The sequence below is a fragment of the Heteronotia binoei genome, chromosome 7 (assembly GCF_032191835.1).
Source record: "Heteronotia binoei isolate CCM8104 ecotype False Entrance Well chromosome 7, APGP_CSIRO_Hbin_v1, whole genome shotgun sequence".
NCBI lineage: Eukaryota > Metazoa > Chordata > Lepidosauria > Squamata > Gekkonidae > Heteronotia > Heteronotia binoei.
In genome coordinates, this window is record NC_083229.1 from 18,797,690 (window position 1) to 18,822,455 (window position 24,766).

Here is a 24,766-nt window from a genome sequence, read left to right on the forward strand (position 1 = left end):
TCTCTCCCCACAACAGACACCCTGGGAGGTGGGTGGGGCTGGAGAGGGCTCTCACAGCAGCTGCCCTTTGAAGGACAACCTCTGGCAGAGCGATGGCTGACCCAAGGCCATTCCAGCAGATGCAAGTGGAGGAGTGGGGAATCAAACCAAGTTCTCCCAGACAAGAGCATGCACACTTAACCACTAATCAAACTGAAGCTAGGATACCCAACATGGTGCCTGGGGGGCGGGGTGGGGCATGGTCCCTATAGACACCTTTTCAGGTGCCTGCCAACTATTTTTCAAAAATAGGCAGGGACAGGTGGGGCTTTAGCCCAGCAGTGCTTCTGATTGGCCTTGGGAGCTCTGACTGGCTGTGCAGGTTTTTTTTTTTTTTTAAGTTGCTTTGGCAGAGCTGCCACCACAGCACAAGGATTTTACATTCAGTTGTGCACCAAAACTGTATGTTTGCTGTGGGGTTGCCAATTACCAGGCGGGGGCAGGGGATTCCCTGGCTTTGAAGGCCTCCCCGAGCTTCGGAGTCATCAGAAAGTGGGGGAGGGAAATGTCTGCTGGGCACTCCATTATATCCTATGGAGATTGACTCCCATAGGGTATAATGGAGAATTGATCAGTGGGTTTCTGGGGGGCTGTTTTTTCTGTCAGAGGCACCAAGTTTTCAGCATCACATCTGATGCCTCTCCTCAAAATACCCTCCAATTTTCAAAAAGATTAGACCAGGGGGTCCAATTCTATGAGCCTCCAAAGAAGGTGCCCCTATCCATTATTTCCAAGAGAGGGAAGGAATTTAAAAGGTGTGTGGTCCCTTTAAATGTGATGGCCAGAACTACCTTTGGAGTTCAATTATGTTTGTCACAGTCTTGCTCCTGGCTCCACCTCCAAAGTCCCCAGATATTTCTTGAACTGAACCTGGCAACCGTACTTTGCCGGAAGGTATTTTGAAAGATATGTTCCTTTTCTAAGGCATCCTATTAAGCAGAATTTCTGCCTGAAATGTTGAAGAGTTACTATTAGAGTTGTGCATGTTTCAAAGCCCGCTCACAGAATCATAGAAGTGTAGAGTTGACATGGGCCATACAGGCCCTCTAGTCCAATGCAGGATTAGCCAGAAGAGCCTCTCTGACAAGTGTTTGTCCATCCGCTGCTGGAAGACTGCCAGTGAGGGGGAGTTCATCACCTCCCAAGGCAGTCAATTCCACTGCTGAACTACTCTGACTGTGAAATGTTTTTCTTAATATACGGTTGGTACCTTTCCGCCCATAATCTAAATACGTTATTGTAAATTGTGATGGACCCCTGTCGCTTCCCAACTCCCAGTAGGGCTGCCAAGCCCCCGGTCCGGGTGGGGGTTCCTCCACCCAAGAGGTTCCCAACCCACTGGTCCACATTGAGCTGGTGGGGGGAACTTCCTCCGACATCGTCGGCACGATGACGTCACCCGGAAGTGACGTCATCGCGCCAGTGACTTTGTGCAGCAGCTGCTCTAGGCATTTCTGGGGAAACTCTATGGTTTTCCTGGATGCTCTAGTCATTTGGGAGGGACCATAGGTACCATAGAGGTACCATAGAGTTTTCCTCTCCCAAATGGCTAGAGCGTCCGGGAAACCTTAGAGTTTTCCTGGAAATGCCTAGAGCGGCCGTGAGCGCTGGCGTTGGTGTGATGATGTCACTTCTGGGTGACATCATTGTGTCACGCACGTGCGGAGCAGAGGAGACTTGGCAACCCTAACTCCCAGACAGATTTCTCCCGCCATAACTTAGTTCCCTTCAGTTTCTCAGCCACCCCTCCATTGCGTGCATTTCTTCTTTTCCATAAAAGGACTATCCCACCCTTTGTCAAAGATTTAGTTTGGGTTGTGACCCAGCACAGGAAGCTGAGGAAAAACTGGAACCTTCTTTAGCCCTTTGGAATGGCACTTGAGACTGTATAACTTTTAAAACAGAATAAGAAGAACAGTCAGGGAATATATAGGAGAAGTTGGTTTAGAAATGCTGAGCCTGTTTCAGCAGGGAGAGTGAGATATAAATCCAAGGAATAAATAAATAAATAATAAATTTTGTACAGGAATGCCTTTTTGAAACCAACAAGAGTGTGTTTTGTAGCTTAGATATTTCAGCAGTTTCAATATTATTTCACAGTTTCCTGCATTCTTTGTTAGAGTATCTAACCTTCTCTTCTTTGAAATCAGTTTCCCACTAACTCCTGAGGTGTCTGAAATGTATTCCTTTCACCACAGACTAGGGCTGTCTTCAGAGCTCATCCCTTTTTAACTGGCAGGAATTATTATTATTTCCCTAAGAAGTGATAACACTTTTCTCTTTGGCTTAATTGAGAGCTACAGCCAAATAACCCAGTCATGCTTGCCAAATCTCTCTTCCAGTTCCAAAATCTGTGTAACACAGTTTTTAGCTTTCCAGACTTAGAGCCACAATTTTCCCTCAGAGTTGTTCTTATTCAACTAGGGCAAAGGAGTCTTTTCTCTTCTCACAGAATAACCTGTCTGACTAATCCTGTCAGAACCACTGACATTGTCTCTGAGTGTAGAAACAACCCTTTTCTGTCAGAAGCAAACTCCCTGGCTTGCCTACTCCAGATAAAAAACCTTTTCCCTCCAGTACACAGCGGATCATATACTTTATTTCTCTAACAGCTGATGCTGGCCAATCAGAGGGTGATTTAACAAACACTAAATACTGAAAACCCACTTGCGAACAGTCACCATGTGAAAGCACCCAATGTGTGTGTAGAGAAGCCTATCAAACAAACTCTCCACTCCAGGGAAGATTAAATCTCTGAAACAAGCAGCATATTAAAACCTGTTTTTCATGTGCAACCCGTCACATAAATCCAGTCCTCTGCTGTCAGCAAAGAGCAGCTCCCTGCCATCTTCTAAGTGACAGCCCTTCAAATACTTCAAGAGAGGAATCATGCCCCCCAACCTCCTCTTCTCCAGACTTAACATTCCCAAGCCCCTCAGGTTTTCCTCATAGGGCTTGGTCTCTAGGCCCCTGATCATCCTCTCCTCAGTACCCACTCCATTCTGTCCACACCATTCTTGAAGTGAGGCCTCCAGAACTGCACACAATACACCAGATATGGCTTGACCAAAGCGGTGTGCAGCAGGACTATGACATCTTGCAGTTTGGATGTTATGCCTTTGTTGATACACCCCAAGACTGAATTGGCCTCTTTTTTTTGCCACTGCACCACACCAACTGTTCATATTTAGCTTACAGTCCATCTGAAAGCCAGTTTGGTGTAGTGGTTAAGTGCGTGGACTCTTATCTGGAAGAACCGGGTTTGTTTCCCCACTCCTCCACTTGCACCTGCTGGAATGGCCTTGGGTTAGCCAGAGCTATCGCGGAGATTGTCCTTGAAAGGGTAGCTGCTGTGAGAGCCCTCTCAGCCCCACCCACCTCACAGGGTGTCTGTTTTGGGGGGAGAAGATATAGGAGATTGTAAGTCTCTGATCCAGGGAGAAGGGCGGGGTATAAATCTGCAATTCTTCTTCTTCTTCTGTATTCCAGTCTCATGTTCACACACACTGCTACCCAGAAATGTCTCCTTCATCCGGTATGCATGATTCTCATTTTTATTACCCCGATACAGAACTCGGCACTTAATCTTTTTTGAATTGCACCATATTCACATCCACCCACTGTTATGTTCTTATAGGAATAAACAACTTTACAACGGGATTAGGTATTCATGGAGGATAAGTCTATCAGTGGTGACTAGCCATGGTGACTGAGGGCACCCTCCACTTTCAGAGGTACTAAGCCTCTGACTCCCATAGCCAGGAGGCAACATCAGGGGAAGGCCTCAGCCTTTATGGGCTGCTGTTAGTCCTCCAGAAGACTAGTTGGCCACTGTGTGAGATGGGATGTTAGTCTAGGTGGACCACTAGTCTGATCCAGCAGAGCTCTTCTTATGATCTATCAAAGGCCTCAGCCTCTATGCTTCGTTGTTGGCCCTCCAGAGGAACTGCTTGGCTGCTATATGAGACAGGATGCTGGACTAGATGGACCACTGAGGGCTCTTCTTATGTTCTCTTTTCTAGAGTGTTCAGATCTTGTGGAATTCTCTACATACCTCCCAACAGGTGAGTTTATGAAAAACATCAATTTAAATGAGTGGATCAGCTCCACCCAAGGGTTCTGCGTTCCAACTTGCCATCAGGTGACATGAGAAGTCTATTAGTCACTGCCTGGTTCATCCTAGTAAGTCAGTTGATCAGTGATAAACAGGCTTCTGTGTACTAGTTCTCAAACTGCCGTGATATTTATAGCACACTGTGGGTGAAACATTTGGCTAAGTATTTCAAGGTAATTTCATAGTGTATTACTGTTAGCCCTCTAGCAGTCTGTTCATGGCTCATAGTTGGAGAATTCCACATCTCGCCATCCAATATTCCATCCTTGGGATTTAGTGGGTGCATTAAGTCTGTTTGCTCCAAATTGTTTTTGAATCTCTGTGCAATGCTCATTGCGAAAAATAAAACACAAATCTTCTTGCCTTGGAGTGGTTTAAAAAAACCCAACCCTCACCAGTAACTGCTTCTGAATCTTCAGAAGTGGCACTTCCAAAATTACATGCTCTAAAAATAGAAACAAGGGCTCAAGAGGAATTAAACTCACTCAGACGAGTTTAATTAATCATCCCTCGTCCACAAAGAAAGTAATTCATGGTATTGTTCTGTTGCAGCATGGAGGCATCCCAGATGCAATTTCCTGGGCACTGAAGGCCTGTTTTGGGAGGTTCCTCCCTCCCTTCAGTGATGTGAATTTTCAAGAAAACAATCATACTTTCCAAGAGGGGACTCAGAGGTGGCGTCTTCAAAATTCTTTTTGCAGCATGCTTTGGAAGCTAACAATGCAAGCATAGCTTCCGACATTATGTTGTTTAGATGTGGCCCTAAGATTCTGAGAAAGAGTATTTAAAAATATATATATAGTGCAGGTGTGAGCCCCTTCCCTCCCCATGGCTCCATTCAACTCTGAAAGGGGTATTGTCTGGTCAAAGTGATAGGGGCACCATTTTTGAAACCACCCCAGCCAAAATGCATACTTGAATAAATATAATGCTTTGCTTTGTGATATGTCATTTCAGGTGTGTTTGGATGAGTGAACGCTAGTCAGTGTCCCCCTAAAATACATATCTGAGTGGGCATTTCGCTTGATCAATCGGTAGGCGGTGAAAGGAGAACGATGAAAATTGTCAGCTTTGTCTGTTTCAGTAGGCGGCATTAGTGGGGAGATCAAAACCACTGCAGAAATCTTACAGGAGAGTTCCATGACTATGCATAGTAGCCTGTAAATGCAAAACCAGTTGGCAAACAATTACCCAAGTTCCCACTTGGGATTGGTTGTAGAAAATTGGAAAACTCACTGCTGTGTAAAAGGGGGTAATGACTTTTCAAAGCTATGCTATTGACAATTGGCTAGAAATTGGTACAGAACATGACTAAGCGTGTACACTCTCATGGGAGCAGCAGTCTGATGTGGCCTTACCCCTCTGGAGGATCAGAGCATTAGACTCCCCGTGGGACAGAATTGGACTGGTGGCCCAGCCAATTGGCGAGCAAGGATGGAGAGTCTCTATGACCAAGTCCACAATGTCATACAGGCATAGGGTTTGTATAACACATAATACAGGTATAATGTGCATAATGCCAGAGTAGCTTTTTGTGGCTGAGCATGAATTATTCGGAGCTTCCCCTCCTGATTGACTTGGTAAGGGGGCCTTCCTTTCCACCTGCCTCACATTTTGGGAAGATGGGTTTTAAAAGTTTGGTTAATAATCCTTAGGCCTGGCCCAAGGATTGGTGAGGTTCTATCTAAGAGAGGGAGAAAAAGCACATATTGCTCCAGCATGTGTGTGCGCAAAGTGCCATCAAGTCACAGCCAATTTATGGTGACCTCATAGGGTATACAGGATAAAAGACAAAGAGTTTCCGACTCAACATTAGGAAGAACTTTCTGACCGTTAGAGCGATTCCTCAGTGGAACAGGCTTCCTTGGGAGGTCGTGGCTGTCCTTCCTTGGAGGTTTTAAAACAGAGGCTGGATGGCCATCTGACAGCAATGAAGATCCTGTGAATTTAGGGGGAGGTGTCTGTGAGTTTCCTGCGTTGTGCAGGGGGTTGGACTAGATGACCCTGGAGAGCCCTTCCAACTCTATGATTCTATGATTCTATTTTATGAATAGAGTTTCCAGCTTAACATTAGGAAGAACTTCCTGACGGTTAGAGTGATTCCTCAGTGGAACAGGCTTCCTCGGGAGGTGTTGGGCTCTCCTTCCTTGGAGGTTTTTAAACAGAGGCTAGATGGCCATCTGACAGCAATGAAGATCCTGTGAATTTAGGGGGAGGTATTTGTGAGTTTCCTGCGTTGTGCAGGGGGTTGGAGTAGATGACCCTGGAGATCCCTTCCAACTCTATGATTCTATGAGTGGCGATTTGTCCTTGCCTGCCTCTGCCTAGCAGCCTTGGACTTCCTTGATGCTCTCCTGTCCAAATACTAACTAGGTCTGCTCCTGCTCAGCTACCAAGAGCTGATGAGATCCGGCTGGGGTGTGCCGCTACAGTGTAAGTAAAATTAATTGGGGATCCCATAGAGACATCTAATGATGGACTTGTGAGGAGGGGCATGTCAGGAAGGAGAATTCCCTTGGTGTTGAGCAACTTCAGTCAATCCCTGGGTAACTTAAGTGGCATGTTAGGGGAAGGGGATGAGTCTTGCCACCTCTCAGTTCAGTTAAAGGGCAAGGCTTGAATGAACAAGGCCAGCAGTAGCACTAGCTAAGTTTGGAGTCAGATTGGAGTTACCTAAACGCTGGTAGCCTTAGGTATCCAGTCTCCCCTAGATACCAGTGGGCGGTAGGGTTGCCAGATACTGGTTGAGAAACTCCTGGAGATTAGTGCTGCAAAATAAACAGCTTTAAAGCGGGAGGGGTGATAGATAGATTCATGGAGGATAGGTCTGTCAATGGCGGCTAGCCATGGTGACTGAGGAGAAATTCCACATTCAGAGGCACTAAGCCTCTGAATCCCAGAGCCAGGAGGCAACATCAGGAGAAGGTCTTGGCTTCTATGCCCTGTCGCTGGCCCTCCAGAGGAACTGATTGGCCACTGTGTGAGACAGGATGCTGGACTAGATGGACCACTGGTCTGATCCAGCAGGGTTCTTCTGATGTTCTTATGAAGGCCTCAGTCTCTATGTCCTGTTGCTGGCTCTTCAGAGGAACTGATTGGCCACTGTGTGAGACAGGATGCTGGATGGACTAGATGGACTATTGGCCTGATCCAACAGGCTTCTTCTTAAAAAAAAAAAAATTAATTAAAGTTTCTAGCATACAATACTGCATACTTCAAAAGACAATCTGAATTTACAATATCTGTATGAAATAACAAACTTATACAATAATATCAGGAAATAAACACAAGCCTTAACAAAAACCAAATTGCTTCGATAGCTGTTTTATCTTAAAAGAATATCATTTTTTATAGAGAGGGTTTATTGGGATTATATCCTTCTTGGCAGTATATGTCAGGAAAGGAAACCAAATAGCAACAAATCTTGCTTCTCAGTGTTCAGTGTTCTTATGTCCTTATGAAGGCCTTGGCTTCTATGCCCTGCTGTTGCCTGTCCAGAGGAACTGGTTGACCACTGTATGAGACAGGATGCTGGACTAGATGGACCACTGGTCTGATCCAACAGGCCTCTTCTTATGTTCTTATGAAAACCTGGGCCTCTCTGCCCTGTTGTTGGCCCTCTAGAGGAACTGGTTGTCCATTGTGTGATACAGGAGGCTGGACTAGATGGACCACTGGTCTGATCCAACAGGCCTCTTCTTATGTTCTTATGAAAACCTGGGCCTCTCTGCCCTGTTGTTGGCCCTCTAGAGGAACTGGTTGTCCATTGTGTGATACAGGAGGCTGGACTAGATGGACCACTGGTCTAATCCAGCAGGAGTCTTCTGATGTTCTTATGAAGGCCTCAGCTTCTATGCCCTGTTGTTGGTCCTCCAAAGGAACTGCTTGGCTACTGTGTAAGACAGGATGTTGGACTAGATGGACTATTAGTCTGATCCAGCAGGGCTCTTTTTATGTTGTAATGGCCGCAGTCTCCATGCCCTGTTGTTGGCCCTCCAGAGGAACTTGTTAGCCACTGTATGAGATAGGAGGCTGGACTAGATGGACCAGTGGTCTGATCCAGCAGGGCTCTTCTGATATTCTTACAAAGGTCATGGCTTCTGTGTCCTGTTGTTGGCTGTATGGAAGAACTTGTTGCTGGACTAGATGGACCTCTGCTATGATTCTACAGGGCTCTTCTTATGCTTTCATGCCATGAAGAAACCAAGCTTAAGATACAATCTGTTTCCTCCTGTATTGCTTCTAGCAGGCTGTTTTATTAATTTAAAATCCACTCAGAGCATGCAAGGGAGCTTAAGCACACTATCCATCAAGAACACAGCCCAGTAAAACATTAGTAACAAAAAGACGTAAAAATCCAGCTTGAATAGCTAAAACGATTCAAAAACAGTAGGCGATGGAATAATCTATGAGATGCCTTGACCGTTAAAAAAGCAGTCTTTCAAACTATAAAACGGGGCAAGGAGTTAAAAGAGTGAGAAAACTGCAGGCTAAACAGACTGAATTGCAGAAGGATTAAAAAAAGACAGCAACAGACAACAAAGCATGAGTGGAAAAACACATAGGAAAATAAAGTGTCTACCCACTGTCTGAAGCTCAGAGATTTTGTGCAACGGAGAAGATGTTTGGAGTGATATCGAGCATCTGGGTTTCCTGGCTTGAGCCCTATAGACCTTGATATCTTCCAAACTAGCTTTAGAGCCAGTTTGGTAAAGTGATTAAGCGCACAGACTCTTATCTGGGAGAACCAGGATTGATTCCCCACTCTTTCTTCTGCAGCTGCTGTTATGGCTGCTGCTGGAATGGCCTTGGGTCATCCATAGCTCTTGAAAGGACAGCTTCTGGGAAAGCTCTCTCAGCCTCACCTACCTCCCAGGGTGTTTGTTGTGGGGGAGGAAGATAAAGGAGATTGTGAGCCGCTCTGAGACTCCGATTCAAGGTGAAGGGTGGAATATAAATCCAATGTCTTCTTCTTCTTAGCCAGATCCTTTAGAGAGCAGTCCTCAGCATGTCTATTCAGAATCCTACTACAGTGTACTCAGTGTGGCTTACCCCCAAGAAGCTGGTGTTAGAATTGCCCTAGGTACTGGCCTTTTTGTGTTTGTTTTTTCACTATGATTGCCAGGGGTGTCGAACTCACTTGTTATGAGGTCCAGATCTGACATAAGAGATCTGGTCAGGCTGGGCCGTGTGCATCATAAAATGTAATGCCAGGTAGCAGAGAAATAAACTTTATCACGGACACAGGCAAACACAATTAAAGATGATTTTTTTTAAAAAAAACTTAAAACATGCTTAATACATTAGCACTTGTTGGTCTAAAAGCTGCTTTCTTTGTATCTCTGCCATGGGATCCAGGGAGCTGGACAAAGGAAGCTCTGACTCTTTCTTTCCTTCCCCAAGGGACCAGAAGGGGGAGGAGCCTCAGCCAATAGAAGAAAGAAGGGCTTGGCTCAGTAGCTCTGCTGTGTGATTGAGAGAGCCTGGCAAAGCAAGCTCTCCCTCCCCCCATTCTTCTCCAAGGGAGGAGCCTCAGCCAATAGAGAAAATAGAGGTTTTACTTTGTAGTTCCTGTGTGATTGAGCAAACATCGAAAAGCAAGCTATGAAGCAGAAGGAAGCAAGAGAGTGGGAGAGGGAAGCAGAAGACAGCCAGTTACTTGGGGGCCTGATAGGAGCCCTCTGGGGGCCTGATTCAACCCCTGGGCTGCATGTTTGACCCCCCTGACCTAGACCAACTTTTTGAGCTGGTGGGCACCTGTGAAATTGGGACAGAGGTTGGTGGGTACAACCACAAAATGGTTGCCACAGGAGGCACAGCCAAACACAAAATGTCAGCGTATGAGGCTGCCATATACTGAATCAGACCCTTGGTTTATCAAAGTCAATCTCTCTCTCTCGGCTTGACTTCGCGAACGAAGATTTAAGAAGGGTGCAGTAGTCCACGTCTGCTGCAGGCTCGCTGGTGGCTGACAAGACCAATGCGGGACAGGCAGATCCGGCCACAGTGGCTGCAGGGAAAAGTCTGATTTGGGGTTGGTGCTGTAGCAGTGCGATTCTTCCTCAATCTCCTTTTGTCCTCAAGACCAGCTATGCGTGTGTTCTCAAAGGAAGAGACAGCCTGGTGGATGGTGTGCCTCCATGCTTTGCGATCTGAGGCTAGGTCAGACCACTGGTGATGGTTGATGCGACAGGTGCCAAGGGATTTCTTCAAGGAGTCCTTGTACCTCTTCTTTGGTGCCCCTCTATTTCGATGGCCGGTGGAAAGTTCGCCATACAGAGCAATCTTGGGAAGGCGGTGGTTTTCCATCCTAGAAATATGCTCTGCCCAGCGCAGCTGTGTCTTCAACAGCAGTGCCTCGATGCTTGTAACCTCTGCCCTCTTGAGGACTTCAGTGTTGGTCACAAAGTCACTCCAGTGGATGTTGAGGATGGTGCGAAGGCAGCGCTGATGAAAGCGCTCAAGGAGTCGCAGGTAATGACGGTATAAAACCCACGATTCGGAGCCGTAGATGAGGGTTGTCATCACAACCGCTTTGTAAACATTGATCTTTGTGCCTTTTTTCAGATGCTTGTTGCTCCACACTCTTTTGTGCAGTCGGCCAAATGCACGGTTTGCCTTTGCCAGCCGGTTGTCAATCTCCTTGTCGATCTTGGCATCTGAGGAGATGATGCACCCCAGGTTGCTGAACTGCTGGACTGTCTTCAGAACTGATTCACCCACAGTGATGCAGGGAGGGTGATAATCTTCCTGGGGTGCAGGCTGGTGGAGAACTTCTGTCTTCTATTGTCTACTCAGACTGATAGCGGCTCTCCAGGGTCTCAGGCAGAGGTCTTTCACATCACCTCCTGCCTGGCCCTTTAACTGGAGATACCAGGGATTGAACCTGGGACTTTTAGCATGCCGAACAGATGCTCTGCCAGTGAGTCACACAAACTATGGGTGCCAGCTCTTGGTGGAGACTTTGAAGATGGAGCCAGGGCAGGGTGGAGTTTGGGGAGGGGAGGGACCACAGCAGGGCATATCGCCATAGAGTCCACCCTCCAAAGCAGACATTTTCTCCAAGGGAACTGATATTGGTTGCTTGGAAATAAATTGTAATAGTGGGAGAGCTCCAGGTGCTACCTGGAGGTTGGCAACCCTATTAAATAATTCTTCAATATTTCAGACAGAAGCTCTGTTTAACAGGATGCCTTATATTGTTTAAAAATATTTTGTCACATACACATAGTATTACCTTCAGTAACACAGTGAAGATCCTTGTGCTATAGAGGCAGCTGCCACCACATCAACTTATTTCAAAAGTCAATACGGCCAATCAGAAGCCCTGACAAACAAAAGCTCCATCTAGCCCTGCCCACTTTCAAATCAGATTCCCAGTGGCCAATCAGAAGCCCAGGTAGGCAAAAGCTCCACCTAGCCCAGCTCATTCTCTTTAAACTTTTAGCAGGCACTGAGAAAGGCACTGGGCATCTACAAGCACCATGGGGACCCCTAAACTAGGCCATAGATCTTCATTTACATCAAGTTTGGGACATCTCATGAAACCCAACCCTCAATTTTGCACCTGTCTTTAATTTTTTTAAAAATTGTATTTGTTCTCCTCTTACTGTCCCTTCTTCCTCCTTTGGGCTTGATTTCTATAAAAATATCCTAGAAAATACCTATGAAAGAGAAGAGACTCCTTGTGCTGCTGTTAGGAGCCATCTGAGGTTTCAAGATAAGAAGAAGAAGACTGCAGATTTATACCCCACCCTTCTCACTGAATCAGAGGCTCAGAGCAGCTTACAATCACCTATATCTTTTTCCCCCACAACAGACACCCTGTGAGGTGGGTGGGGCTGAGAGGGCTCTCACGGCAGCTGCTCTTTCAAGGACAACTCCTGTGATAGCTATGGCTGACCCAAGGCCATTCCAGCAGCTGCAAGTGGAGGAGTGGGGAATCAAACCCGGTTCTCCCAGATAAGAGTCTGCACACTTAACCACTACACGAAACTGGCTCAAAGATAACCCCTTTGCTGGTTCTGATCTATCAGCTGAATTCCAGCAGCTTAATCATTTTCCTTTTGATGCCATCAAAAGCGGGGGTAGGGGGGAAAATTGGAATCTCCCCAGCTGGCTCTCTCTTCATCCTCTGCATGCTCCAGGGGACTCACTGCAACCAGCCTATATTTGGGCACTCAAATGTGCATATCCCTGTTTTCCCAGGTACTAGATTACATACACAAGGGTGTGTGTGCACCCATTCCGATACACCATAAAAACACTATGACTGAATGCAGTAAAGCTTAATTAGAGACAGCCAGCACGCACTCAGTCACACCCTCCACATATTAATTCCTACATGGACTAGACAACACTGTCCAGAGGTCACATCTGGAAATGGAGGGTAATCAGTTGAAAAAAGCAGGCAGATCTGCCTCCAACCTCCCCCAACATGAATAATAAATATTGATTGGACCTTTATTATAAGGGGGCTAAACTGTAACTAAAGCCCAACCTAGCCTTTTTTTGTCAGAGCTCGGCTGCTAAGCAGGGTCAGCCATGGTTAGTGCTTGGATGAGAAATCCAGGGTTGCTATAAAGAAGAAGAAGAGTTGGGTTTAAACCCCACCTTTCATTCTGAGTGGCTTACAATCTTCTTCCTTTTCTCTCCCCACAACAGGCACCCGATGAGGTAGGTGGGTCTGTGACAGCTCTGAGAGAACTGCTCTTGACAGAACAGCTCTGAGAGAACTATGACTGAACCAAGGTCACATCAGGAGGTGCATTTGGAGAAGTGGGGAGTCAAACCCAGTTCTCCCAGATTAGATTCGGCCACTTTTAACCACTACACCAAACTGGAAGGCAATGGCACATTGCCTCCGCTCATCTCCTTCCTTGAAAACTCCTTCCTTGAAAATCACATGGTCGTGGGGTCACCATGAGTTGGTTGCAACTTGATGGCACACTGTTATTATTATAAACCACAACTGCATGGAAAAAGGAGGATTTGTACTGGAAACATTTGTTGTTCAGTTGCATTGTCAAGTTCGACTCTTTGTGGCCCCATGGACAAAGACCCTCCTGTTTTCTGCCATCCTCCGAAGTCTGCTCAAATTCGTGTTTGTTACATCAGTAATGCTGACCAGCCGTCTCATCTTTTGCCATCCCCTTCTTCTTTTGCCTTCTGTCTTTCCCAGCATCAGGATCTTCTCCAGTGAGTGCTCCCTTCTCATTGGCTGGCCAATTGAGCTTCAGCTTCAGCATCTGACCTTCCAGGGAACAGTCAGAGTTGATTTCCCTTAGGACTGACTGATTTGATATCCTTGCAGTCCAAGGGACTCTCAAGATTCTTCTGGAAACATGGGCAGAGACAAATCCTAGCCATAGTGCCAACCACAATTCTAACAAAGAAGTCTATTCAGAGGAAGGATCATTCGTAAGGTGAGAGTTGATATAATTCAATAGGAAAGGCAGAGATGATATCATTAACTGGAGCCGACAAGCCTTGATTGATTGATGAGCTCATTAGAACCCCAGGACTGAATTACAACTCCAAGTAATTTATCAGGCTCCCATCTCATCTGCTTTATGGTGTTGGAAGGAGATCTACAAGTTTCACTGCATTATTTTGCTGAGATCGGTAGGATATAAATAGCCGACTCCACAGCCTGGCTTTTAAAAACAGAGGAGGTACGTGGCTTAGCTGCCGTCTCCCACTCTAATCAGAGTCGGAAGCACACATGAATTTCTCTTCTGAATTATTGAAGATGTAGATTGCTGAGGAATTAGAGTGCCGGGTTTGTTTTCTTATGCTTCTATTAAATCTCTTCTGTGGGCAACAAAGGGATGGAAAATTCCAACACAAGTGGAACGTAATTTTATTTGAACTGATTAAAAAAACAATTCAGACAATTAGTTTGGATACTTATTTCATCATGCCTTTTATTGAGCATGAATTAATAAACATCGCCCCAAATTGAACAACAAGCTGGGGGTAGATTTGCATGATGAACAGACAAAGCTGGCTCAGTTGAAAGTACTGGCTATCACGTACAAAGCCCTTTATGGCCTCAGACCCTCATATCTCTCCTGCTGTGTTCAGTATCCAAGTCAGGCCTTTTACAAATACCAGCCTGTAAATAGGCAAAAGCCACAACTGACCACACTTGTGCCTTCTCTGTTGTGGCCCCCGTCTTGTGGAGTGGCCTGCCTGAAGAGGTTAGGAAAGGTCCCACTCTCCTGGCTTTCCACCAACTATGCAAACTGAATTATTCAAGAGGGCTTTTCTATGCAGACGGTAGGGTAGCCCTGTACAAAACGCTTCATGAAATCACTTGGATACATTATTCATTACTGTGGTCTGTGTTACTGTGTATGGCTACTGCGTATGACTGAGAGCCAGTTTGGTGTAGTGGTTAAGTGTTCGGACTCTTATCTGGGAGAACCGTGTTTGATTCCCCACTCCTCCACTTGCAGCTGCTGGAACGGCCTTGGGTCAGCTATAGCTCTCGTAGGAGCTGTCCTTGAAAGGGCAGCTGCTGTGAAAGCCCTCTCAGCCCTACCCACCTCACAGGGTGTCTACTGTGGGGGGAGAAGATATAGGAGATTGTAAGCTGCTCTGAGTCAGAGAGAAGGGTGGGGTATAAATCTGCAGTCTTCTTCTTCAGAAGTTGGATCCTATTGTGTAATTTTTCATCATTTAATGTGTCATGTTAATACTTCCACTTTGCTTCAGTTCTTTCTTTTTTTAAAGACCTCTGGTTGGTTCTCAAAGCCAAATCCCATTTCACTGTTTATTCAATGTCCCATCTTGCTGATTGTATTATATTATATTGTATTGCATTGACTCACTCTGTGTAATTCGCCTTGAGACCAAACGAGAAAGGTGGAGTATAGGGACACTTTCACACACACTAAATAATGCACTTTCAATCCACTTCCAGTGCACTTTGCAACTGGATTTGACTGTGTGAAATGGCAAAATCTACTTGCAAACAGTCCCTGCTGCGGATCAAAACTGCATTATTTAGCATGTGTGAAAGTGCCCACGTATAAATAAATACATTTTGAATCAAGCCATTGGTCCACAGAAGATCACAAGAGGTGCTGTGGTGGGTTCATCTAGTCCAGCAGTCTGCCCCAAGACCAACAAACAAAGCATAGAAGACAACTCCATCATCAAAGGTATCTCCAAGTGCTTTAGTCATCATTGCTGGTAATCACTGATGGACTTGCCCTTCATGAATCTCTCTAACCCCACTTTTTAAAGCTATCTGTGCCAGTGGTCATCACTTCATCAGCTGGAGCTGAGTTCCACTTCATTTGCTCAGTGCATTACTTCCTTTTGTCCAGGGGTGAAATTTTAGCAGGAGCTCCTTTGCATATTAGGTGTAACTGAGAGGTGCTGTCTGTTAATATGGAGCACCCCAATACCTAGAGAGAGAGAGAGTGGGGCTTCTATTTCTGATATCAAAATGGAGTCTGACCAGAAACAGGCCAAGAAAACACTCCTTCTAAAATGGAGTGGACCCAGCAGAGAGTTTATTCTGGTCATCCCCTGGAGGCCTCCTCTCAGTGCAACCCCACCCAGTTCCTCCACGTCCACCCAAACAGGATGCATAACAATGATGGGGACTGCTGGTAAGCATCACTCACACCCTAATCCTCAGCTACTGATTAATCAGCCATCTCCTTGGCTCTTTCTGAGACTCAGTTTCTCTTTGTCTACTGCTATGGTAATGTCTGACACCTGGACAGATTCTTTGTTTTCTACACTTGCCTCTCCTCAGGGGTATATCTCTGCTGAACCGCCCAAACCATTGTGCCGGCGATACTGCACACCGGCCACTCTAGGTGTTTTCAAGAAGACTCTATGGTTTTCCCAGATGTTCTAGCATTTAACACATATCCTGACCTTTTGTAACCTATTGGGTGGACATTACTAAGCCAGCACTATCTATTGTTACCTGGAATCCATTCAGGTGACCAGAGTCAGTTCTGCTCATTGGCTTAAGGTAAGTAACCAATCAGGTACTCAGGAAAGAAGCATCACTGCCCACTGCAAGCCACCCCCTTTTTTGGGAAGGCCTCACCCCCCCCCCCCCCCCTAAGATTATATACATGAGAGCAAGCCATGCTCTCTCTCTCTCTCTCTGCCTGAGCAATATGTAACCAGATTGTTCCTCCCTCCCAACTCTAAGTAAGGAGCATCAGGCATGGCACATCGCAGTGCATGTCTATATCTTCTAGTTGTGACTGGACCCTAAAGCTCTAGGATCAGGTCGTATACCCTGCCTATGTTTTCACCCTTGTGTTACCCCTCTATCAATTTCATATCTGTTTCCTGTATGTATGTGGTATGATTTTATACCCTTGTATGTTTGCCCTTATTCCTTAAATAAAACACCCCTTGATCATTAGACCAACTTGCCTTGTTACTGGGAGGGTAACTCTCAAAGAAGACGCCTTCTGTATAAACAGGTTTTTAGATCTCGCTGAAAGGCTGATTGCCCACCAATCTACATTCCCCAAAACTTCTTTTGAGGGCAATTTGCCTAACATAGGCCACACACCCCTGATGTAGCTGCTCCAAGAGCTTACAAGGCTCTTTTTTGTAAGGAGGATTGGCTACATCAGGGGTGTGTGGCCTAATATGTAAAGGAGCTCCTGCTAGAATTCCACCCCTGCTTTTGTCCAACCTGAATTTACCGTCCATCAGCTTATTTGTATGCTCCCGGTCTGTTCACCAGCAGAAGATTCAGCTAACAGTTTGCCCATATTCATACTATTCAAATGGGTTTCATTGTATTAAAAACGCCAACTGTCATGCACGATCTCATTTTGCTTTCTGACCAGCTTCCCCTTCAGCTGCTGCCATCTCCCTTATTGGCCATGTTCATAAAGTTAAAAAAAACAAAACAACACATTGCATATTCAGTGCTTTACAGATGGAAGTTGCTTCTGCATCTCCTATGGCTGTCTGACTTGGCATTCAGTAATGCCAAAGGCAGACGAACTGTCTGAATCTGGACGAATTCATGCATGCAATCTTCTCGCTGAGCCTCAAGCTGCATATGCCAAATTCTTATTCTTCAGAGTTTCTTCTGTTAACAAAAGAGGTATCTTGAAGCTGCTGGGCTCCACTTCATGGCCAATCACAGCCAAAGAATGCAGGGTTTTTTTTAACAGGAAAGGCCGCTGAACTGTCCAAATTGGGAATATTCTCCCTACCTGCATTCCCACATTGTAATTATTTTTCCAGGTCCCCTAGGAACACACAAAATGCTTCTCCTGAATCATGAGAAAAAGCTGTTCCAACTAGTTGTCTTCCATGCTCATGGATGCTTCCTACATAAGGCTGCCAAGTCCCCGGGCCGGGCAGGGGTTCCTCCCCTGGAGGATCCCAACCTGCTGGTCCATATTGGGCTGGTGGGGGGAACCTCACCTGATGTCACCAGAAGTGACGTCATTGTGCCGGCGATACTGTGCGCCGGCCGCTCTAGGTGTTTCCGAGAAAACTCTATGGTTTTCCCAGATGTTCTAGCATTTGGGGAGGGAAAACTCTATGGTACAATAGGTTTTTGTTGTTCAGTCGCACAGTTGAGTCCGACTCTTTGTGACCCCATGGACAAAGTCACGCCAGGCCCTCCTGTCTTCCACCATCTTCTGAAGTCTGCTCAAATTCATGTTTGTTACATCAGTAATGCTGTCCAGCCATCTCCTCTTTTGCCATCCCCTTCTGTCTTTCCCAGCATCAGGGTCTTTTCCAGTTAGTGTTCCCTTCTCATTTGGTGGCCAAAGTATTTGAGCTTCAGCATCTGATCTTCCAGGGAACAGTCAGGATTGATTTCCCTTAGGACTGACTGACTTGATCTTCTTGCAGTCCAAGGGACTCCCAAGATTCTTCTCCAGCACCACATCTCAAAAGCATCTATTCTTCTGCACTCGGCCTTCCTTATGGTCCAGCTCTCACAGCCATACACTACTACTGGGAATACCATCGCTTTGACTATACGGACTTTTGTTGGCAGGGTGATGTCTCTACTTTTTATTATACTGCCCAGGTTCACCATAGCTGTCCTCCCAAGAAGCAAACGTCTTTTAATTTCATGGCTACAGTCACCATCTGCAGTGATCTTGGATCCCAGAAATGTGAAGTCTGTTACTACTTTCATGTCTTTCCCTTCTATTTGCCAAGGGTCCTGCATACTTTAGGGGCAGCCTTTCCCCGTTTATGCCCCAGCAAGCATTTCGGTCCGGGTCTCAAAACCTGTTGACGGCTCCCAGCGTCAGGGAAGTTAGGCTTCAGTCAACTAGAGCCAGGGCCTTTTCCATTGCTGCCCCTAGCTGGTGGAATGAGTAGCCAGAGGAGGTTAGGGCCCTGCGAGAGCTTTCACAGTTCCGCAGGGCCTGTAAAACGGCACTCTTCCACCATGCTTTCCTATAATGGCAACTTCTACAGCAACAGATTAGGCCCATAAACCAAAAATTTAAACATCACTCTGGATTTCTCACCACGCTATAGCAATCTGGGATCCCTTTGGAACATCTAATATTGACCATCCAGTTATATTGCTACCATCAAAATTTTAACTGTTGTATGAACTACTGTAATCGCACCTATTGATATTGATGTTTTAATAATTGTTTTTTATGTTTTATCGCTGTTTTATCTTGTTCGGTCATTGTTTGACCCCAACCTGTGAGCTGCCCTGAGCCTGCCTTTGGTGGGGAGGATGGGATATAAAATAAATAAAATTAAAAAAAATTAAAAGGTGTGATGGGGCCGGATGCCATGATCTCAGTTTTTTTGATGTTGAGTTTCAAACCTACTTTTGTGCCCTCCTCTTTCACCCTCAACAAGAGGTTCTTTAGGTCGTCTTCACTTTCTGCCATTAGAGTGGTATCATCTGCATATCTGAGGTTGTTGATAATAATAATAATAATAATGATAATAATAATATTTAATTTGTATCCTGTCCTCCCCGCCGAAGCATGCTCAGGGCGGCTCACAACACAGGTACTTCAACAATTAAAACAATACATACTGTACATACATACATATTATAAATCAAACATTTATTCCCAGCAATCTTAATTCTGGCTTCTGCTTCATCCAGGCCAGCATTCCGCATGATGTACTCTGCATATAAATTAAATAAGCAGGGTGACAATATACATCCTTGTTGAACTCCTTTTCCTATTCTAAACCAATCAGTTGTTCCATATCCTGTTCCGACAGTTGCTTCTTGACCCTTATACAAATTTCTTAGAAGACATGTGAGGTGGTCTGGTACTCCCATCTCTTTAAGGATTTGCCACAGTTTGTTGTGATCCACACAATCAAAGACTTTAGCGTAGTCAATGAAACAGAAATAGATGTTCTTCTGATACTCTTGTGCTTTCTCCATAATTCAGTGAATGTTGGCAATCTGATGTGCAATAGGTACGGTATGGTACGATAAGTACCTTAGAGTTTTTACCTCTCAAATTGCTAGAGGGTCTGGGGAAACCATAGAGTTTCCCTGGAAATGCCTAGAGTGGCTGGCGTATGCTGGCGCCGGAACGATGACATCACTTCTGGGTGACATTGTGCTGTGCACACAATGCGTGCATAAAAAAAGTCCCCCACCAGAGCCGCAGGGGACTTGGCAACCCTATTTCTACATGACAATGAAACATGAAATAAATTATGCAGGAATCCTATAGAAGCAAGCGCTGGGGCAGTACCTGCCCCAACCTGAATAACCCAGGCCAGTCTGATCCCATCAGATCTCAGAAGCTAAGCAGGGTCAGTCCTGGTTAGAACTTGGATGGGAGACCACAAGGAAGTCCAGGGTTGTTATGCAGAGGCAGGCAATGGCAAACCATCTCTTAATATCTCTTGCCTTGAAAACGCTACAGCAGGGATGGCAAGCTGCGGTTTAAGAGCCGCATGTGGCTCTTTCACACTATTATGTGACTCTGAGAGTCCCTACCGCCCTGTCGGCCAGCTTGGAGAAGGTATTTCTCTCTTTAAGTTGCTTCTCCAAGCCAAACCAGCCAGTGACTTGGAGAATGCATTTAAAGTTGTTTTCATTCCATCTCTCCTATTCTCAGCTTCCTTCCTTCCTTCCTTCCTTCCTTCCTTCCTTCCTTCCTTCCTTCCTTCCTTCCTTCCTTCCTTCCTTCCTTCCTTCCTCTGACATTTGTGTCTTGTGGCTCTCCAACGTCTGACATTCATGCCTTGCAGCTCTCAAACATCTGATGTTAAGTCTAGGTGGTTCTTATGTTAAGCAAGTGTGAAGCAAGTGTGGCCACAGGGTTGCCGGAAGTCAGCTATGACTTGACATCACCTTCCACCACCACTGTGGAAGTGCTCAGCATGAACTTCAAACAAAGGAAGCCAGTGATGGCCTCAGATCGCGTGTACATTAACAGCACCATCATGGGAAAGGAAACCACATCCTTTTAAAGTTTTCAGCAATGAGTGGGATAGAGAAGGTCAGGCAGTAATCCATGCTGGAGAATTGGACTGCTAAAAGACATCTTTGCTATTTTTGTCTGTGATGTGTCACAGGGTTCACTGCGCACCATCCATCACTCCCATTTCTATCCATCACTTCCATTTCTATCCATCGCTTCCACATTTAGAAGATCTGGATTGCCTTCTCCACAAAGCCTGGCTATGTGATTCGCTCTCTTGTGTGAAAAGTGGGCCTTGCAAGTCAAGCTTTTAGAGATGTGAATTCTGATCGTGCCTGCAGAGACAAGGAAGAGAAAGTAAAACCACAGAGAAGAAGAAGAAAATGATGATATTGGATTTATATCCTGCTCTATACTCCGAATCTCAGCATCTCAGAGCAGTCACAATCTCCTTTATCTTCCCCTGCCCCACAACAGACACCCTGTGAGGTAGGTGAGGCTAAGACAGCTCTTATAGCAGCTGCCCTTTTAAGGACAATTCCTACAAGAGCTATGGCTGACCCAAGGCCATTCCAGCAAGTGGAGGAGTGGGGAATCAAACCCGGTTCTCCCAGAAAAGAGTCTGCGCACTTAACCGCTACACCAAACTGGCTATTCAACATACACTCAACATACGTTCTCATAGCAGTGTACTAGAGACCCCAAGCCCTAACCTGTTGAACTGACATGATTAAAATTCAAGCAAACCAGTTAAAGAACAAAGGTTGAAGGTGACGAACAAAGCAGCACATGAAATTAAACTAACAAAGGGGCAGGCAAGCAGCAGAATAAAATAGCAGCAATGGACAATCAGTTTAAAACAGATTCGAATTATAGAAACAGCTATTGCAGACTAAACTCAAAGACTAAATGTAACAAATTCAGCTTCTATAGAAAAGACCTATTGGTCGAGATCCATCAGGTCCGACAACTCTGGAATTGTGAGGGGGAGGCCTAATAGCAGGTGACATCTGCTGTCTCGGCTAAAAGCCTGATGGAAGAGCTCCATTTTGCAGGCTCTATGGAACTGAAGTAGGTCTTGGTTTGGAACTGTGGAGTATCCTTAATTCTCAGTGATGACAACAGCTCCTCCTTTGTCTGCCTCTTTAATTGTAATATCCATATTGTTCCTAGGTTTGCCAAGTCCAATTCAAGAAATATCTGGGGACTTTGGGGGTGGAACCAGGAGACTTTGGGGGTGGAGCCAGGAACAAGGGTGTGACAAGCATAACTGAACTCCAAGAGAGTTCCGGCCATCACATTTAAAGGGACCGCACAACTTTCTAAATGCCTTCCTTCCATAGGAAATAATGAAGGATAGGGGCACCTTCTTTTGGGGCTCGTAGAATTGGACCCCCTGATCCAACCTTTTTGAAAATTGGGGGGTAGTTTGGGGAGAGGCACGGGATGCTATACTGAAAGTTTGGTGCCTCTGCCTCAAAAAACAGCCCCTCCAGAGCCCCAGATACCTGCAGATCAATTTTCCATTATTTCCTATGGGAAAAGTCTCCATACGGAATAATAGAGCTCCCAGCAGACATTTCCCTCCCCCCCACCCCCGCTTTCTGATGGCCCTAAAGCGGGGGGGAGGGCTTCCAAACTGGGGTATCCCCTGCCCCCACCTGGGGATTGGCAACCCTAATTGTTCCTGAGGCTGTCTATGGCCTTCCTTTCAGCATGGTTGAGATTCTGCTGTGTACGGTGTTTGTTGATCACATCAGCTTGAACTCTCTGGCGAATGCACTCCATGTAGTGATCCAGCATGGCATTGCGACCCTCAGGAGGAGTCTATGTGGAGGTTTTTTTTTTCGCTTGTAATGTTGTTTTGTTGGTATGATATGGCGAGCATCCTGGAGAGCTAGTTTGGTGTAGTGGTTAGGTGTGCGGACTCTTATCTGGGAGAACCAGGTTTGATTCCCCACTCCTCCGCTTGGACCTGCTAGCATGGCTTTGGGTCAGCCATAGCTCTGGCAGAGGTTGTCCTTGAAAGGGCAGCTGCTGTGAGAGCCCTCTCCAGCCCCACCCACCTCACAGGGTGTCTGTTGTGGGGGAGGAAGGTAAAGGAGATTGTGAGCCGCTCTGAGACTCTTCGGAGTGGAGGGCGGGATATAAATCCAATATCTTCATCTTCTTCTTCTTCATTGTTGGGTTGGAGGGATGGTATATGTTCTCCAGTGGAGTATGTGATGATAAGCTGTGAAGATGTAGCATGTTCTTCCTTGTTCTGTTCTTGTGTATTTTGGAAATATTCCTTTAGACGAAGACGGCGGGAAAAGGTTTCCAGAGCTGAATCATCTGTGTGAATCTGGTGGGGCAGAATGAAAGTCCATGTGAAAGAACTGACTCCTCTGAAGGGCTGAGTCTGTGTTGTGACAGGTTAACAATATTCTTGGAGGAATTCTTGTAGTCGTATCATCTTTGGAATTTGCAACACGGGCTATTGCTAACTGGATGTTTTTGGACACTCTTTGTGATTCAGGGCTTTTGGTTTTAAGAGCATAACTTCTTACGTATGGACATAGTATTCTGAGGTATATGGCTTGGAGGGTGCTAAATATACCATATATCTGGCATTTAGTGTTATATGCTGGGCTTTCTTGTAGCAGGAACTCCCTTGCCTATTAGGCCACACTCCCCTGATGTAGCCAATCCTCCAAGAGCTTAGAGGGCTCTTTGTACAGGGCCTACTGTAAACTCTTGGAGGTTGACTACATCAGGGGTGTGTGGCTTAATAGGCAAAGGATTCCTGCTACAGAAAAACTCCTGGTTATATGACTTGATTATATTTTGTTTTGAGTTGGCTCTGTTTGAAACTGTGTGCCTTGGTTGTTTACTGAATCCATGGTTGGGCCAGTCGCATACGTTCAGCCTACCCTACAAGGTTCTCGTTGTAGGGATAAAATAGAGCAGGGGAGAATGATGTCATAGGCCTCTTTGAGTCCCCCTCTGGGAGGAAATTGGGGTGCAAAAATGAATTAAATAAATGAACTAATGGAATAAATAGGTAAATGTTAAAAAGCACGAGATAAGTTGACATATCAAGCGGACGTCTAGACGAAAAGAATGGTTTACTTGTAATCTCTGAGGAACTGATTCGTCCGTGGCAGCTAATTGCTCCTGCTCTTCTCCTCCAATTTCCTATAGGAAATTAAGGAGTTTATTCCCCACGGTGGGCGTGGCCTGGCTCGAAACAGATGGACGGCACAACAACACAAACGCCTTTGCAAAACAGTATTGCTATCATCAAGAATGACTCCTGCGCAATTTTGAGCATATTTTGCTTGTGATTTGGGTGGTGGAATCCAAACCATAATCGGTTTAGGGTATATCTATTTCATTTTTTTTTTTAAAGGAGGTCTATCTAAATCTCCCACTTTCTAGCTGCCTGATCTACAAGCGAGTTACGGCAAAGGGATTTGTATTTAAGCTGGTTTTGTCCCACTGATGTCACTGGGATCAATCCACTCAGATTCAATTACTCGAACGAAAATAGCTTTTGCTGTAGATCTGGCTTTAATTCTTATGGATTTATTCTGCTTGGCTTCCACAAAGGGTAACGGTGTCGATGTGAGGCAGGCCTATTTATTGGAGCTGAAATTGTGGCTGTAAAATGCAATCACCTGCTTGTAAAAGCACAAAATCTATACAGGTTAATTTTAGATGTATATATTGGCTGTTGCCGGCTTCCACTGCACCGTGACTCATCTCTCAGAAATGCCACGCTCGCCCGCATGAGACTTGACTTCCTCTCTGGAACTTGGGCTGTCTTTCCTCACAAGTTTCAGCCATTGGCGTGGGTGTTCTCCATCGCACTCACACAGATGGAGTGAGACTGTCCCCGCCACAGCAGAGCAGTTCCTCTAGATATTGGATTTATATCCCGCCCTAGACTCTGAATCTCAGACCGATTCCCCACTAGCCTTATGCCGCTCTTACTCGCCTCTTCTCTGAGGGGGTTCCGTCGGATTTCACACTGTCTGCCCTGGGACTGCACCTCGTTCCGCCTCTTTCACTCAACAAACAAGATCCTCTAAAAACCTGTTTCTGTTTGCCGTGTGAAAAAGGCGAAGCTAGTTGCAGTCCCAGGGCAGATAGTGTGAAATCCAATGAAAGCCCCGCTGAGAAGAGGAGTGTGGCATAAGGCTAGCGGGAAATCAGGCTCAGAGCAGTCACAATCTCCTTTACC